This window comes from Delphinapterus leucas, chromosome 3 (assembly GCF_059928025.1).
Source record: "Delphinapterus leucas isolate spDelLeu-1000000601 "Yukka" chromosome 3, BTC_Dleu_Yukka2, whole genome shotgun sequence".
Lineage (NCBI taxonomy): Eukaryota > Metazoa > Chordata > Mammalia > Artiodactyla > Monodontidae > Delphinapterus > Delphinapterus leucas.
In genome coordinates, this window is record NC_143131.1 from 57,746,026 (window position 1) to 57,763,921 (window position 17,896).

Consider the following 17,896-nt stretch of genomic DNA (forward strand, 5'->3'; position numbering starts at 1 on the left):
ATGCTGCAAATTCAGGTCTCCAGCAGAGCTCCCACTGAGGCCATGTTCTCCCTGGTTTGACATCTGCCAGGACTGAGCATAGCAGGGACTCTAGAGCCATGCCATTTCTGTTCAACACGAGACTCCTATTATGGGAAATCTTTGCTCTGGGGCTCCCTGTCTGTCTAGCTGAGACCTTCTCAGATCTGCCCTGCAGTCAGGGGTTCTCCTGCCTGTCCTCCTTTCTTACCTTTCTCCTTTTACCTTGACACCCTGTAGAGGGATCATTTGAAACTAAGGGCCATTAAAAAACAATTCAGGACTACGTGTGAGAGCCAGACAGCCTCTTTGGACAATTAAAAAGAGTCTCTTATCCCCCTGCAGTGGAATAATGATCATAGTTGAAGAGAAGCCTCAGAATCTAATAGTTTCTCAGAGCTCCAGAGACATTTAAATGATCAACCAAAACAGGGCTGTTATGCTAAGGTCAAGGCCCTGGCTGGGAAAACCTTGGACCCTGAAACTTTGCATAAGGACATCTTAGTGGATGCCCCCAAGACTTTTAGCTATGTAGACTCCCCTGAACCTTTAAAACTTGCTAAGGCAGCCCAGCCCTGTCTATTAAGAGATGTACTTCCCAGTTTCTTGGGACACAGACAAAATCCTACCCTGGGGTATGGGGAAAATTCATGCTAAAGTGGCTCTTAGAAGCCTAAAGAATGTAATGGGTAACACTGAGCAAAGTGGACATTCCTGAATTGCTCTGGCAGATGGTAGAGAAAGGAATTAAAAGACCCAGGGAGGAGAGGATGCTGGAATCAATATTATATGTGACATCAGAAGGACTGGATTGCTTAGGAGAGTCCAGAGGACACACCATTCATCAGGCCATCAGGAATACTCTGTGAAGTTCAGTGGCGGCAGGGGTGAGCTGGGCTTATTGATAGCAATGGGAAAATGGAACCTGGAAGTAATAGAGGCCAGGTGGCAGCACTAAACCACTGGAAGCTAGGGGACTGCAATTGCCATAATGACTGGCAATGTCACAGGGGCAGCCAAGGGGGCTTGGCCACAGGGAATTGTGGAGATGGTCAGTGGAATATGGCCAAATAGATGAGAAGCCAAGAATACTGCTTAATAACGATCAGAAGAAGATAAGAATAGAGGAGAAGGAGATTGAAGACAGTTACCATGATATAAGGTCATGATCACCTGCTCAATTACTAGTCTTGAGCCAGTATTCTGATCTGGGATCCATTGACTGAAGAGGTGGCCAGATCTCCAGGAGAAACACCACAGAAACTATATGCTATAATGACTCCCTTCCTCAAAAATACCTATGGCCATTTACTTGGGTGACTGTACACTGGAAAAGAGGAATACCCAAACATTTCAATGAGTGTTGGACACAGAGACTGAGTTAAAATTGACATTTAAAGACCCAAAATGTTATTATAACCCCCTAATGAATGGAGACCAGTTTAGTCTGGTTTACAGTGGGTTCAAATGTCCATAGACCCATACTTGGCAATTGGAATAACCCTTATTTTAACCCTTGCCCTGTGGGTAAGAGCTTGCATAGTAAGAAGGTCAAGGGGAAGCCTCCAAAGTTAGTAAAAACACTCTCACATCCAGAGGTTTTGTTTTGGGGTTTTTTTTTTGGAAGGAGATGGATGGTGGAGATTAGTACCACCATTTAAGATCTATGGGATGCAGGGATGGTGGTTCTTACCACATTTCCATCTAATTTACCAGTCTGAACCCTACAGATACAAGGTAGATCATGGAGAGTGGCTGTAGACTACCACAAGCTCAACCAGGTAGTAGCCGTGATGCCAGTGCTATCTCAGACATAGTATCTTTGCTACAGCTAATTAATAAGGTCTCAGGTAATGGCTATTGATTTGGCACCTGCATCCTTTCTGCTCCAGTCAAGAAACCGAAAGATCAGAAACAGTTTGCATTCACATTGAACAAACAACAATATTTATTTAGTTTGGCCCAGGTCTATGTGAAACATTCCCCCTCACTGTCATAATATAATCTGAATAGATCTGAAGCATCTAGAAACCAAGAGGGTGAAAGCAAGAATAGCTCCACTTGCCATCGTTCTCAGTGACCCACACGGGGGCTTTGCACTTCCCATCCCCATAATTCTGGGCTTTGCAAGGTTAGAGGTTCTAGTCTCCAGAGAGGATACATTTTTGTCAGAGGATACATCGTGTATCCCATTGTACTACAAGCTATGGTTTACACCTGAGCATCTTGAACGTCTAGTGTCCAAGGATCAGCCGGTGAGAAGAGGAGTCATCATTGTGGCAGGGGTAATTGTCCTTGGTAATTTTGGCAGAGGACGAAGGGCTACTCTGACACAATAGGGACAGAGAGGAATATGTGTGAAATGCAGTAGAGCCAATTGGGCACCTTTTAGGGGTCTTTGCTCAGTGGTACTGGGGGCTCAGACCTTTTAGGAATGAGAGATTGGGGTCTACCATTGGGTAAGCGATCAAGACCTGCCCAGGCGACACTGAAGGTGAGGGGCGTTTAGAAGGGATAGTGGAGGACGGAGGCAATGACCAACTGCAGAGATGGGGCTATAGTTTACCCAACTAACCTCTTCTAATTTTCTCCTGTAGAGGTGATGCCAGTGGGAAGTGGGGGATGCTGCTTGCTGAACACGTGTAGAAAAATGGAACTGTGTGGACATGGCAGCCATGGAAGTCTCCCTTCAAGAGAAGTTGCTCTAAGGAGAGTAGCTCATGGGCAGCTTCCTGCTGTGCGCCTTTGGATCGAATGCAGCATTCACGCTGAGGCCTTGCTTTCTAAAGGTTGCATTTACCCAGTGGCCAAGCACGGTAAGGAGACCAGAGCCATTGTTGCCCAATATGGGACTCCTCTAATGGACAATCTTTCCACCGGGGCTCCCTATTGACCTGGCTGGGGCTTTATCAGAGTTTCACTGCAGTCTAAACCTCCTCCTACCCACTTCTCCTTTTTCCCTTCCTCTTAAACAGCTATCAGCCCTGCCTAGGGGTCTGAAGGCTCTCCCTGCTCAGTTCTGCTCCCTCCCCCCTGAGCAATGTTCACAAACATTTCCCTTCTGTGTGTTTTATTCTGGTTGGCATCTGCTTCTCCAAGAGGCACAGGAAGCCTCGGAAAATGGTAAATAAAATACCTCTACTAAAAAATTGAAAAAATTATACCATCTACTGCTGGATGGAGGAGTGATTGGGAAAGCATTCAGATATCCATTTTCTGGACATTTTTAGAAATTCAAGGAAACAGGAGTAACTGTCAAAGAGAAAGTCTTTATTCCAAAGCTATTTTCGAGTGTCTCCATAATTCCAAGCTCTGTTAACTCGTGTGAAAGCTCTCATGCTTGTCAGGTCAAATTCTTGTTCTCTGCCATGATTGGGACGTTTCCCTGCCAAGTGGCAAAGGCCAATAATTGAACTTGTGGTCCTGAATCTTGATTGGAAGGGGATTGGCCCAAATCTTATCTCTCCCCAGCCTCTCTGAGATCACCAAGGGCGACACTCCTCCTGACTTCCAGAGGGAGTCGTGGAAAAGCATTAACACATTGCACTTTAGAGCTTGTCTTGAGGGGCTGAGAGCATGTCCTCACCCATCTTCTTGTTACCAATCCTGTGTCTGCCAGGTCAAGGAGAGTCTCTGCTAGTACCTCTTTTTTTAAGCAATTGGATGATTTGCCACTTCCACCCCATCATGTGCTTAAAAGTAAGATATAATTGTACACTGAATAGTTGAAACTAGAGCTAAGCCGAAAAAGTGACATTCCCTGCCTTTGGTAGAAGAAATAGAAGCAGTGCCATATGGGAAATTGTTGAGAAAAAACTGAGGCTAAAAATAGGTCAGAAAGAGAAGCAGACTCTCGCTCTGCGATTGTAAAAGAAGCAGCAGGTCCTCTGCCTACAACAGGCCGTTTCTCATGTCTGTATTTTTTTTTAACAACAGGCTTGAAGCTACTGAAAAAATTTTCACCACACTCATTTTTCTCCTCCCAAATCAATAAATGAAACAAGAAAATATCCATGACTCAGTTGAATCAAATCCTCTGTCAAAACCTGAGTTATTCCACGAATGAAGGAAACGAGAATGGATGAAAACGGCCTTCGTTCCAATGATAATGGCTGCAATGGCCGAGCGTGTGCAATGTGCCAGGGGCTTTCCATAGCTGCTCTCAGCCCCAAGGACACTACAAGGTGAGTGTAATTTCCCCCACTGTGCAGAGGGTATCACCAGACTCAAAGATGTCAGGGAATGTTCCCAGGTCATGAAGCTTGGACAAGGCAGAGTCCAGGCAGGTGTGTTTCCAAAGCTGGTCCATCCTCTCACCTTTCCATCTTCAGGTGAGAGAAAGATAGAGGAGGGGCAGGGAGACGCTGAGGGGGAAATCATCTTCAGACCAGTGGCAATCCTTATAGTGAAAGGAAATCAAACCAAATCATGAGTTTTACAATAGTTGGCAAAAATGAGAGCCACACTGATAACATTAGGGATACTGTAAGATCTGGGGAATAATCTTGGCAGGGAGCATTTAAAGGGCAAGCAGGTAATCTTCCTCTTCTGAACTTTGCACTCCATTTGAGCATGTTGTCTGGCCCATATTAGAGCTCAATAGGTATTTTGAACGAATAAATAAATAAATTTGTACCTCTATCAAAATAGCATTGACTTTTTGCCTTGTATTATAGGTATTTCTACATGCTTTAAATCTTCCCTGCTGGGCAGTCACTATCTTCGTATCAATATAGACCCTTACATTTATATAGCACTTTATAGGCAGATTTTGTGTACATCATTTTATTCAGAGCGATGTTATGAGGTTCGAAAGACAAGCATTCTTTTCTTCATTTTGAAGACTTTGAAGCTCAGAGTGGTTAAGTGATTTGCCCAAAATCATATACCTAGCAGGGAAAGCTTGAACTTGAATTAAGGACTTCTAACTTCACATCTGTTTTCTTTCAAACATGCCAAGTCTTCTTACAGAAAACGTCCCCTTGTGACTCATCAGTGCAGTTTAACACAGCCAAGGCCCACACCTGACTCATGATCACGTTCTATACATATCTGTTGGCTCACTTTTGTGAATGAATGACTGAATGAGGGAAGGAATAAATGAAATTCTCCATAAAGTGGCCTAATGTTGTTCGCTTTGGGCAATTTGACTTTCAGATCTGGATGGAAGGTGTTCTAGAAAATTATTCTGTCTACTCACATTTCATTTAAATAAATGTCCTCCCTGATGTTCTCAAAGGAGATAGCGTTACTGCACTTTCTACTTGAAAAATGTTTGTGTTTGGTCCTTTCAGATATCATAAATCTCTCTAATCAGTTCCTGATGGTTTGGGGGATGACTCTGAGCAAGTATCCCATTAATTGAAAGAAGAGTGTTGTTATCTGCCACAGAGATTCCTCATTATGTTTCATCAAATTCAAAACAGAGCCCTGTTTGGAATTCTGTTATGAGCAGTGTAATTACACTGCATCCTATGGTGTTTGGAAGTAGCGCTCACAATTAGCATCTCTGTCGTGAGTGGGAAGTGATCCATGCGAAATCGGAGCTGGGCCAGATGGGTCTTGCTAAGACCCTCTCCCCTCCCCCTTCAGCTCCATTAAATTAAGCCGTCCCTATGTGTGTGCAAAAGATACAAATCAATCTTCTACTTCTGTGTATTAAAGAAAAGCATCCGCTTCCATTAATTAAAAGTCAAATGCTTCTGTTTACAGTGATCAGGGTAAAACAGACCCTTATGCCAAAGAATTCCGGAGAAGCAGATCCTGGTGAGATGCCACAGGCCTCCGCATGCTGGGCAGCAAGAGGAACTCAGATGTGAATGAGCCTGTCCTTGTCTTGGGAGGTAAGGGACAGCACCTCAGCACACCCAGGTCTCTATTTCCTTGCTGCAAAGTGGCCCCATCCTGGGGACCTGGCTGGTATTCTCCACAGCTGCACAGAACTGAGGGCCGTGCCTGATGAGTGGGGGGCCCCTGACATGCCAGTCACGTGTAGCAATGTACAGTTTGTCCTGGGGTCTCCAATTTCCTCCTGTGACAGTCATTTCTAATTGTCCCTTTCACTTCAACCCCTTTCTCCTCCCACCCCTACATGCCCTTCCCCAACACACACACACACACACACACACACTCATGATCTTTTCAGGTTTTTACTGCTCTCTTGTCTTATTCTTCCCTTCTTCCCTTGCAGTTGTTGCTAAGTCATATATCAATCATTCACACCTTAGTAAGAAGTTTATCCAATGGGGCTTCCCATATATACAATATTATATATTGTATGTATGTATCTATGTATATTATATAAAGTATATAGAGTACATACTCCATATATTTAGTATACATATACATATATAGTATATATTAATACATATATACATATATAGTATATATTAATACATATATACATATATAGTGTATATGTATGTGTGTATATATGTGTGTGTACATATATGTGTGTGTGTGTGTGTGTGTGTATATATATATATAGATATTTATAGCTTAGTTCTTCATTATGGGGAAAAAAGGTTTTGTACCTGATTAGAGAAATTTTCAGACTTCATTCTTAGGTATCGATGTTCTTTTTCTGCCATAAAACAAGTGTAATAATGGATAAATTGGGGGAAATTCTTAAAGGAAAAGTAAAGGAATCCCACCTATAATCCTATCCCTCAGAATTGACTGCTATAAATATTTTGGTGTATTTTTCCTTCTCTTTTCCACTTACAAAATTTTGAAATTATTTTGCTTACAATAAATTATAGAGAATAATATAATAAACGTTACATATGTATGCACCCAATTCAAGAAAAAGAAATTAGATATATAATTTCCTTTCTTACTCACCAGAGCTAACTAGTATTCAAAGTTTGATGGTTATTGTGTTTAGTGTTCCCATGCATTTCTTTATCCTTTACAACAAATCTATGTACCTATAAACAAAATATGATATTGCTTACATACTGTTAAGTTTCAGGTAAGTGGTATTATTCTACAGCTTGCTTTTAAAGTTCTTCTAAAACTTGTGTTTTTGCTGAAATTATGTTTTGTGAAAATTAACTAGGTTATATGTTAATTTACATGTAGTTCTATTTATTCACTTTAACTGCTGTATAATATCCTAATGTTAGATTAAATATATCACAATTTATTACCCATTCTCCTGGAGACGGACATTTAGGTCATTTTTAAGCCTTCTGCTACCTCAAATAGTGCTCCAGTGAATATTACGCCATGCCTGCCAAATACACACGTGGGAGGGTTCTCCAGGGGATAAAGCCTGGCTCTCTCAACTGTGGCCTGTGGGCAATCCCAGGAGACAGACAGGGATGCTGTGACCGACCCCTGTGGAAGGGAGAAGGCAGTGCTCATGGGAGGAGACATGGTTGCACTGAGATAGCCCAAATTGTCTTCTGATATTCAGAGTTCATAGCCTAGGCAGTGGACAAGTCAGGAGTTCATCATAAGGCCATTAACAATAACCTTGCAAACATCCATGTCTCCGTGTAAATTCATACCGGGCATATAGTCCACCTCATTTACCTTGGGTTCCTTATATCAAATTTTGACACGGGGCAGTGGAGCAGAAAAAGCCCCAGAACAGTCAAATAAGTAAATCTAAAGGCTGAAGCTCATGAACTTTAATCAGAAGAGGGATGACATGTCCCTCAACTGGAAACTGCTTACTCTCTTGTTTCAAGCATGGCTCTGACAAGCTTGGTTTCATTATTTCCCAGTCCACAGTAGATTAGAGATAGAAATTTTAATGCAGGGAGATTGACAAGGGAAGACAGCAAGCAGGAAAGAATTGTAACTCCCCTACTCTGCACTCCCGTGTTTATCCTCTCACAGGCTGATGAATGAGAAAAACAGAGTCAGACATAAGAATTGGGGGCCTTTAGTGTAGGGCAAATAGTTCTTTATATACAGCTTGAAACTGAGTCATCAAGAAAACGCCTTGAACTCTTTAGAGAAGGCTGAAAGCTTTGTGATACTTTTTCGCAACATTTCCATTGAAATTTAGGTATTTGGAGATTTTAACTTTGGGACAAAATAGTACTCGATGTCTGCAAAATTTGCAATTTAGTAAACACTCTCACAAAACTTGTCTTCACAACCAGATTGTGAGCCCAGGTAGCCAAGCATTTTCCTTAAGAACAAGGAAACCAAGACCCAGATAGGCTTAAATATATACACAGATATTTTAATAAATTAATTAATTTATTTTTGGCTACGTTGGGTCTTCGTTGCTGTGCACGGGCTTTCTCTAGTTATGGCGAGCAGGGGCTACTCTTCGTTGCGGTGCACGGGCTTCTCATCGCAGTGGCTTCTCTTGTTGTGGAGCACGGGGGAGCTCTAGGTGCATGGGCTTCAGTAGTTGTGGCACGCGGGCTCAGTAGTTGTGGCTCATGGGCTCTAGAGCACAGGCTCAGTAGTTGTGGCACACGGGCTTAGTTGCTCCGCAGCGTGTGGTATCTTCCCAGACCAGGGCTCGAACCCATGTAGCCTGCATTGGCAGGCGGATTCTTAACCACTGCACCACCAGTGAAGTCCCAGGCTTAAATATATTGCCCAGGTTAGCCGTGGTTCTTCTGGCTCCTCACCTTGCATTTTTCCTGTCTGGCAATACCCCCCTTTTTTCTTGGAACCCTTCCCTGGAGAACTGGGACGGGGTGCTACAGGGTCAAAGCTAAGAACACTGATTTAACACAGGTGACTTCTCTGTGTGGTGCTTAGAACACGCATTCCAGGGATAGATAGCCTGGGTTTGACCCCTGGCTTAGCGACTCACTAGTAGTGTGACCTATCTGGGCCTCCATTTACACATCTGTACTATGGGGAGAATATCCTACCTACAGCTTAGGGTTATTGGGATAGTTAAATGAGTTAATTCACATGAAGTACTTAGACAAATTCTTACTGTAGGCAGTAAGTACGATATCCCAGCCCCCAACCTATAACAGTATAGATGTGAATCTAAAGTATTTAGGAAATAAATTATGATTTGATTGTAGGAACTTGAATAGAATAACACATCTCTGGCTTCCATAGAATATTTTAATGCTTCTGCACTAGTTTATTACTAAGTAGGTTTTGTTCTAATAGTTTTCTTATTTTTTTAAGTTAGTTTTCTGCCTCAACATATATATTTTAGTAAAATGTTAAACATAAAAAATGATATACTGTTAAATGTAAAACATTTATGTTTGAGCACCAGCAAATTGCTATAGTCTGCCTACGCTTTTTTTTTTTTTTTTGCGGTACGCGGGCCTCTCACTGTTGTGGCCTCTCCCGTTGCGGAGCACAGGCTCCGGACGCGCAGGCTCAGCGGCCATGGCTCATGGCCCCAGCCGCTCCGCGGCATGTGGGATCTTCCCGGACCGGGACATGAACCGGTGTCCCCTGCATCTGCAGGTGGACTCTCAACCACTGCGCCACCAGGGAAGCCCTGCCTATGCTTTTGACTCATGGTGTGGTTTGGGTCCCTGTGTCTGTCAAAGTTTGGGAACAGTGTTAATGACATTTTAGTAAAATATTTTAAAATATGTAAACGGGGCTGTGCTGCACCTCCTCATCCCCAGCCCTAGTCTCAAGCCTGAGGAGGGGTCCTGCTGTAGGGAAATTGAGTAACCACTTTTCAAAATTATAAAAATACCTTTATTTACTGCCACCAGTGCGATGTTTACAGGAAGCCACCGAATGATCCTCTCTAGTGGCAGCTGGTGTGGTTGGGTTGGCAGTTGGGAAGCTGTGAAAAACTCACACTTCGCCTTTAGCAAATAAAAATATTCACGTTATTTCATGCAAAGTCCTCCCTTTTTCTTACAATATTCTGGAATAGACTGGGAACGTCGGAAGGAAGAGTGAGCTGCTTGGTTGGAGCCAGTGAGAGCATCTTTCTCTTTGGTGCCTATTACTAAAGCAGCTCCACAGGCATTCTGCCCCTTCTCTCTCTGTTCTCTTCTGATTATAATTATTTCCACTTACAAACATAATTGCTGTGAAATTATGATCATCATATGAATACTATTTTGCAGTCTTTGTTTTTCACGGACCATAAACCATTTAAAAATGTTTCTGTAAAGTCTTCCCTTGTCTCCTTTAAAATTGTATGAGATTTTATCTTATAAATTCACTGCAAGTTTATTTGACCCTATCATTGGACATTTCCCAATATTTTCCTATAAATATCTTTTTACGTGTAGTTTTCTCCTTTTTCTTCTTTTGAGATGTTATTTTGGGACCCTTTCCCAAGGTTAGGATTAATAGATCAAGGAATGTGAATACATTGTTGTTTTTGTCACATATCACTGTTAGGACTTCCAGAAAATGTCAACAAACATTGCTGTGGAGATGATTCTTTTTAAGAGAAAGTAAAATAGAATTTTATATTCAGCGATTCACTTATATATATATGTGTATATATATATATATATATATATATATATTCTTTTTAATATTATTTTCCCGTATAGGTTATTAAAAAATACTGAGTATAGTTCCCTGTGCTATGTAGTAGGTCCTTGTTGGTTATCTATTTTATGTATAGTAGTGTGTATATGTTAATCCCAACCTCCTAATGTATCCCTCCCCGCTTCCCCTTTTGGTAACCATGAGTTTGTTTTCTATGTCTTATGAGTCTTTTTCTGTTTTGTAAATAAGTTCACTTGTATCATTGTTTTTAGACTCCTCATACGAGCGATATCATATGATGTTTGTCTTTGGCTTCACTTAGTATGATCATCTCTAGGTCCATCCATATTGCTGCAAGTGGCATTATTTCATTCTTTTTTATGGCTGAGTAATATTCCATCGTATATACGTACCACATCTTCTTTATCCACTCATCTATCAATGGACATTTAGGTTGCTTCCGTGTCTTGGCTATTATAAATAATGCTGCTATGAACATTGGGGTGCATATATCTTTTTGAATTATAGCCTCTTACTTTCAGGGCATCCAGTAGAATCATTCCATATGTTAGCCTATTGGCCATGAAGCTTTACTACTGGTACTTTTTGGTACTTTGGGCCTCATACACCTCCCATTTATTTATTTATTTATTTTAAAATTTAAAAGTTTATTTTTGCTGTGTTGGGTCTTCGTTTCTGTGTGAGGGCTTTCTCTAGTTGTGGCAAGCGGGGGCCACTCTTCATCGCGGTGCACGGGCCTCTCACTACCGCGGCCTCTCTTGTTGCAGAGCACAGGCTCCAGACACGCAGGCTCAGTAGTTGTGGCTCACGGGCCTAGTTGCTCCGCGGCATGTGGGATCCTCCCAGACCAGGGCTCGAACCCGTGTCCCCTGCATTGGCAGGCAGATTCTCAACCACTGCGCCACCAGGGAAGCCCCCTCCCATTTATTTTTAATCATTTGGATGGGTCCTTGGTTAGGAGGGTAGATACTTTTCCCATCAGAAGAGTGTGAAATGAGCTCACAGGCCCAGTAATTGGCAGAATATAGACCTTTAGATTGCCAACCCTGGGGTTTATTTATTGACCCTTTCAATGAATGGGAGAAGGGGGAGGTGTCATTTTTGGAAGAGTCTGAGCTTTAATTTCCCACTAGTGAATTTCATTTGAATAACAAAACACCCACATGTGTATTGCTATTGACAGTATTGAGTTGAGGGTGTCTTGCTCTGAGATTCCCAGGATGTCACCACCATGCACCCAGGTAGTCACCTTCTGTTTGTTTATCCTTAAAGATAACCTCACCATGATGGGTTTTCTTTCTTGAAGTATGTGAGAAGCATAGGTATGAATTCTTGCAGCCTGTAAGTATCCCAAATTCAAGGGCATGTTGGATTTCCAAAACTACAGGTCAGATGTTTGTGACTTAAAATAATTTCCCATTAGAAAAAATTATAAAAACGACATCTCACTTCTTAATCATGTTTAATAGCTTTCAGCTATTGCTCAGGTGTTCATGTGTAAATTGTTATGTGATTTCATTTGATCCTCACAACGATTTCGGGTAGGGAGTATTATTAGTCTACATTACAGATGGTGGAGTAAAAAGAGACAGAGAAACTAAGTCAGACTTTTCAAGTTCATGGAGCTGGTGAGTGGTAGAACCAGATCACTAACCCATGTCCTTGGACTCTAAGTCCAGTATCTTTCCATGTCAACACTGTTGGCCAGGTTCCTGGTTCAACACTTAGGAGGCTCTTTTACCCACGATTATTAACACTGCAATTTAGGGAAAGTGTTTGCCTCCCAGTTTCAGGATTGGAGGCAGGCTCTAGGATGTGAAATGATCTGTAATCTGATGTTGTGAAATCAACTATGCTAAGCTTGTCTTTTGAGCCCTTGGGCTCTTTCTCTGTACCCCTGATGCTCTTTTCACTGGCCCAGCTCCAAGTACACTAAATTAGATTATCCAGAATCACTGTCCAAGAATTTGTATTTAAAAAATAATAATCTCACACAAAAGAAGACAAACAAAATGGAAAGGTAAACCAATTTCTTGCATAAGAAAACAGGAAGACTTAACATGAAGACGTCATTTTCCCCTACATTAACCTGTATGTTAATACCTCAAAACAATACTTCAGGGAAAAAAAAAACTGGAAGTGATTCGCTGATGCTAAAGTTTGCTTGGACAAACTAACAAGCATGAGGCCAGAATTTCTGAAAAAGGAGAGCAGTAGATGCCTTGCAGGATTTTATAACATGATGTGAAGAAGCCAGCTCCTTCCATCTCGCTAGTATGGCACTTCCCTCAGATACAGGCCAAGGTGAGCTACGCACAGTCACTGTGCTTATCTTCATCAAGTCAGCGCTGAATGTTTGAGGAGACGAGAGCCTGGCCGTGAGCAGAGAAAGCGTGGCCAGACATGAGAAGAATGACTTGGCTCTGAAGAACATTGGCGAGACAATGGCTTAAAAGATTTAAGAAGACGCATGTAGATGAAAGTGTGTAGAAACAGGCACTCATATATTGCTGGTAGGTAATTATCCTCAGATACCATGTATCAAATATCATACATACAAGGGTCTTTATTCTTTAAAATCTATCTTCTAATCCTTCAGTAATGTCATTCCCTTCTTCACTTCTGAACCTACAGGGTCTTCAAAAACTGGCAATTTTCCCAAATTTCTCAATTTTTAGGAGCAGTGAGGCCCTCCGGGGAGATCAGGATGCAGGAAGACATTTTCTTCTGTGTATTGTTTGTGAAGCACATATTTCCAAGTATTAAGTGAACTGAGCAAAGTCCTAGTTTGCTCAGACACTCACAGTGTATGGTTGTTGTCCCATATTTAATATAATTATTAAGATTTCTTCTCATAGATGTCCTGATATGGACGATAAACTATATGATCACTCTGTTTATAAGGCATCTTTGTGTAGGTGTATGATAGCTTTGCCTAGATGACTTTGCATTCCTCTCTAAGATGTGGAAGAGGGTCCCCCACACCCCAAACTCCCTTGTCTTGGGTTGACTCAAGGGCTCTTGGGGACTTGGGGCTGAAACAGCCTTGAGTCCTCATAAACAAGATGGGATCCCGGAGTGTTCCATCAAATGCACCCCCGTTAAGCTGTCATTTATCCAGTTGGAACTGTGTGTGTGTGTGTGTGTGTGTGTGTGTGTGTGTGTGTGTGTGTGTGTGTACTCACATAAATGGGTGTGGTAGGAACCTAATCTTTCCATGGGTCAGAAGAAAAGTAGAAATACGGAGAGAAATGCTCTTTATTACTGGAAATGCCTGATCTGTCTGTTTGCAATACAAAGGAGAGAGAGAAAGGTTGAGATGTATTTAAGGCCACCATTGACTCCAGGGTCCTCTCCCTCCCCTGCCCCCAGGCACACACTTCAGTGAGAGTGGCTCTAATAGGAATGTTTTTTGTAAAAGGCAGCCTGTCTCCGAGCTGCTGTACAGTGACCAGTGACGCTGGTCGTCTCTATAGAGACGAGTCGCTTTCCTAGGAAACCTCGGTAAGCAGGAAACCGTAGCAACCGGTTGAAGGCCTTGTTTTTTTTTTAATATGAGGATTTTCTGTACTTGAATTCAAAAGACCCCTCCCTGGGAAAGCAGCTTGTGTCAGGCAGAAGAGGGCGGGCTAGTTTGCCTGGAGGCTGAGAGTTTGGGAATAAGATTGGAAGGCTGTTGGTGGACCAGGGTAGGAGAGGGAGGAAGAGAGGTTACTGTTTGCTATGCCAGCTTGGCTGGTTACAGCCTGAATTCATCTTCAGCCTGCTGTATGGGAGCCCACCACTGCCAATTAATCCACGAAATGATACCCCTAGGGACAAAACAAAGCTTCGATCGCCTTAGCAACCTCATCATGGTTTTCCTTTTCACCTGGTAAATTCCGGGCATTAGTAGCAGGGAGAGATCAGGAGCTCAGGGGTTGCAAATCCAAACGCTATGCAACCCAGCGAACCTGCTTACTTGGCACAAAGTAAATGCTCCATTTAACTGACATTTAGTTCCTGCCTGTTCCCATGGAATCAGCGCAAACATCACTTCTTAAGGAACGTCTTCGTTCTTAGTAAGAGATTGCACTGGGCTGCATGTAAAGAGAACCAACTGAGGAGTTTGACCAAATAGGGATACTTTTCACCTAAGAAGTCTGGAAGTGGGCAGTTCAGGGGGCTGCCAGCTCCGTGGTGTCATTCACGTCCTAGCTCCTTTTGGCTCTCTGCTTGACCATTTTTGGAAAGTGTCCCTCCACGGTATAAGAGAGACCCCCTCCAGTCATCATTCCATGTAGGATGAAGGAGCAGCAAAAATTAAGGAGGAAAGAGAGGTGCCCACGTAAAGAAGCAAGACCTTTCCCAGCAGGTTTCTAGTTCCTTCTCATTGGCCAGAACTGGGTCCTATGACTGTAGCCTCCAGGGAGGCTGTGATGTGTGTTTTTTTGGCTGAGCCAGTTGCCACCATAAACAAAACAGTGGTTGCGTTTTTTCCTTTTTTTTTTTTTTTTTACTTAACTAAAATTCATTTATTTTTCATTTACATTAAATCACATTGCCCTAAAAATTTAATATACATATTTTACACATAAAATTTAAACTTAGAAATGAAGCAACTGGTCTTGCTTTTACAGCCCTTTCCGCCCAAAATATGAAAAGAGGATTCTGGCTCCATGGCTCAGAGGGATAGGACACTGATATGAGTGTTAGAAAATGAACAATTAGTTCTTCATCATGAATAGCAGAAAGGCAATATTCAGACATGGCAGGTGTCTGCCCAGCTATCGGACCTCAGTATTGAGGTAGAGCATCAATCACGTTGACCGAGTCCTTCACTAGGAAGCATCATCAAACACTGTGATAGTGTCAGCTCCGAAATGGCTTTTGCAGTCTTACAGGAATCAATTCTCGGTCCCCAACATTCAGAGAATTCACAACATACATATTCCATCCACTGTCAACCTAGAGTGAAAATGCAGTCAGTTCTGTTGTTGGGCCATTATCTGGCTACCTGGCTGAATTTCCATTTTCAGGTTCTATACGGAGGCTGTGGCGTAGGAGTGGATGACTACCTACATCTTATGATTTCAGGGGGTCCCAGAAATTAACGTCCAGAGTAAATCTGTAACAGCTGTGAGCTGGTGGTCATCACCCAGACAACCACACTGCATGAACCACAAACTATGAAATATTAACCTACATAAACAGGGGGAAATATTCAGGGTTCTCCCAAAAAACAGAACCAAAGGGCTGTGTATATATATAGAGAGAGGGACATTTATTATAAGGAATTGACTCACATGATTATGGAGACAGGTTCCAAATCTGCAGGGTGAGTCAGCAAGCTGGAGACCCAGGAGGGGCAATGGTTTAGTTCCAGTCTGAGTCTGAAGGCCTGAGAACCAGGTGAGCCAATGGTGTAGCTCCCATCCGAAGGCCGACAGGCTCAAGGCATAGGAAGAGCCAATGTTTCGAGACCAACAGTAGAAGAAAAGCCAATGTCCCCGTTTGAAGGCAGTCAGGCAGTAAGAATTCCATTACTTGGGATGAGGGCAGTGTTTTTGTTCTATCCAGGCCTTCAGCTGATTGGACAAGGCCTACCCACATTAGGGAAGGCAATCTGCTTGACTTAGTCTCCAATATAAATGTTACTCTCATCCAAAAACACCTTCAGAGAAACACCCAGAATAATGTTTGACCAAATATCTGGGCACCCCGTGGCCCAGTCAAGTGGACACATAAAATTAACCATCACAAAGGGTAATTTAGTGGTTTGGAGAAGGCCCAACTGTCACGATTCCACCCAATTCCCCCTTTTTTGTTTTGGCCACACCTCATGGATTGCGGGATCTTTGTTCCCTGACCAGGCGTCAAACCCCGGGCCCCTGCAGTGGAAGCATGGAGTTCTAACCACTGGACTGCAGGGAATTCCCTCCGCCCAATTCTTTTTTAAATTTATTTATTTAATTTATTTTATTTTTGGCTGTGTTGAATCTTGGTTGCTGTGTGCGGGCTTTCTCTAGTTGCGGCGAGTGGGGGCTACTCTTTGTTGCAGTGCATGGGCTTCTCATTGCGGTAGCTTCTCTTGTTGCGGAGCACGGGCTCTAGGTGCACGGGCTTCAGTAGTTATGGCTCGTGGGCTCAGTAGTTGTGACTCACGGGCTCTATAGCGCAGGCTCAGTAGTTGTGGTGCATGGGCTTAGCTGCTCCACGGCATGTGGGATCTTTCTGGACCAGGGCTCGAACCCGTGTCCCCTGCATTAGCAGGAGGATTCTTAACCACTGTGCCACCAGGGAAGCTGGGGAGAGGTGTGACGAGATGGTTTTCAGAGCGTAGGTGCAAGTTGGGCCAGGGGCATCAAAGCCTACAAGTCATAACTATCAACAAGAAAATACAATTTTATGGGCCTGGGGCCAAAGTAGGTAAAGGTCTGGACTGTGCCCAGCTCAAGACAGAACAGCTGCCTGTACAAAAGGCCAGTACATCAGACCACTCTTATATGTATTCCAGAATTTCTGTCTCAGGTCCAAAAATATGTCAACCTTTTGCTGGAGAATACTCATACCGAAGTAGAAGGCAGAGACGTACACCGGCCCGCCGAGCGCCTGGTCACACAGCACTTTGGCCGGGACGGTGCGCATGCGCCATCAGGCGCAGCCACACGTAGTTGAAGTTCGCATGGAAGGCCACGGCCACGCTGGCCACACGCTGTGTGTGCCGCCGGTCGGCAGGGCCACCCCGCGGCCGCTGCTGCAGCGCGTCGCCAGCTGAGAAGAGCGCGGCGTAGAGCAGCAAGTTCGTGGGCCAAGGGTAGCGCCGGGTGATGCACAGGAGCGCCCGCCAGCAGCCCGCCATGCCCGTGCCCTGGGCGCCGCAGTGGTCGTGTTTTAAGGGCAGAGCTTATTTAAGAATAAGTATGGACAAACAGCTAGTGTTATCTACTGCACCTTGCCTGATGGCCTTGTGCAGGAGTGTGCTGGAAAATGTTTAATAACCAGCCATCTGGGACGAAAAAGGACGCTGGTTTGTCGTGCTTGCCAATTTCTGTGGTATAAATACCTGATCATGGCCAATTTCAAGCTATTGACATGATGCCGCTTCCCCCCCTGGAAGTTTATAGAGAGAGACTTGAGGAGTTCCATTAAGAAGTAACACACAGCCTGGAGCCAAATACAGACAGGTATTGGGTCTTCTCTGTTCCAAAAAGTACTGGGGGCAAAGCACTACTACTATTCCTCCTCCTCTCTGAAAAGGGTCTCTACCTCTGCTCTACTGACATGAATTAGAAATGTAGGAGCAAGGTGGAGTGTTCCTAGCTTAGTGGCTCAGCCCTACAGATCCCAGGTTTCCATGTAGCTCCTGACCCATGGGACATCTTTTAGAAAATTAACATTGGTTGCCGCTCTAACATGAGTTAAGCTTTTGCTCAGGGTTCAGGAGCCCAGTGCTTCAGTCTCCAGC

At 43.4% G+C, this 17,896-nt stretch overlaps 1 long non-coding RNA gene and 1 pseudogene across 1 annotated transcript; one reads left to right on the plus strand and one right to left on the minus strand.

Annotated features, from left to right (window-relative positions):
- Window positions 1-2,283: 2,283 nt before the first annotated feature.
- LOC149749570 (uncharacterized) lies at window positions 2,284-6,463 on the plus strand. The gene is made up of 3 exons (XR_016392674.1): window positions 2,284-2,834; window positions 3,955-4,202; window positions 5,731-6,463. It is a non-coding gene; the product is annotated as an uncharacterized LOC149749570 (long non-coding RNA).
- A 10,355-nt stretch (window positions 6,464-16,818) lies between these two features.
- On the minus strand, window positions 16,819-17,368 carry LOC111185717 (mpv17-like protein pseudogene; annotated as a pseudogene).
- Between the last annotated feature and the right edge of the window lie 528 nt (window positions 17,369-17,896).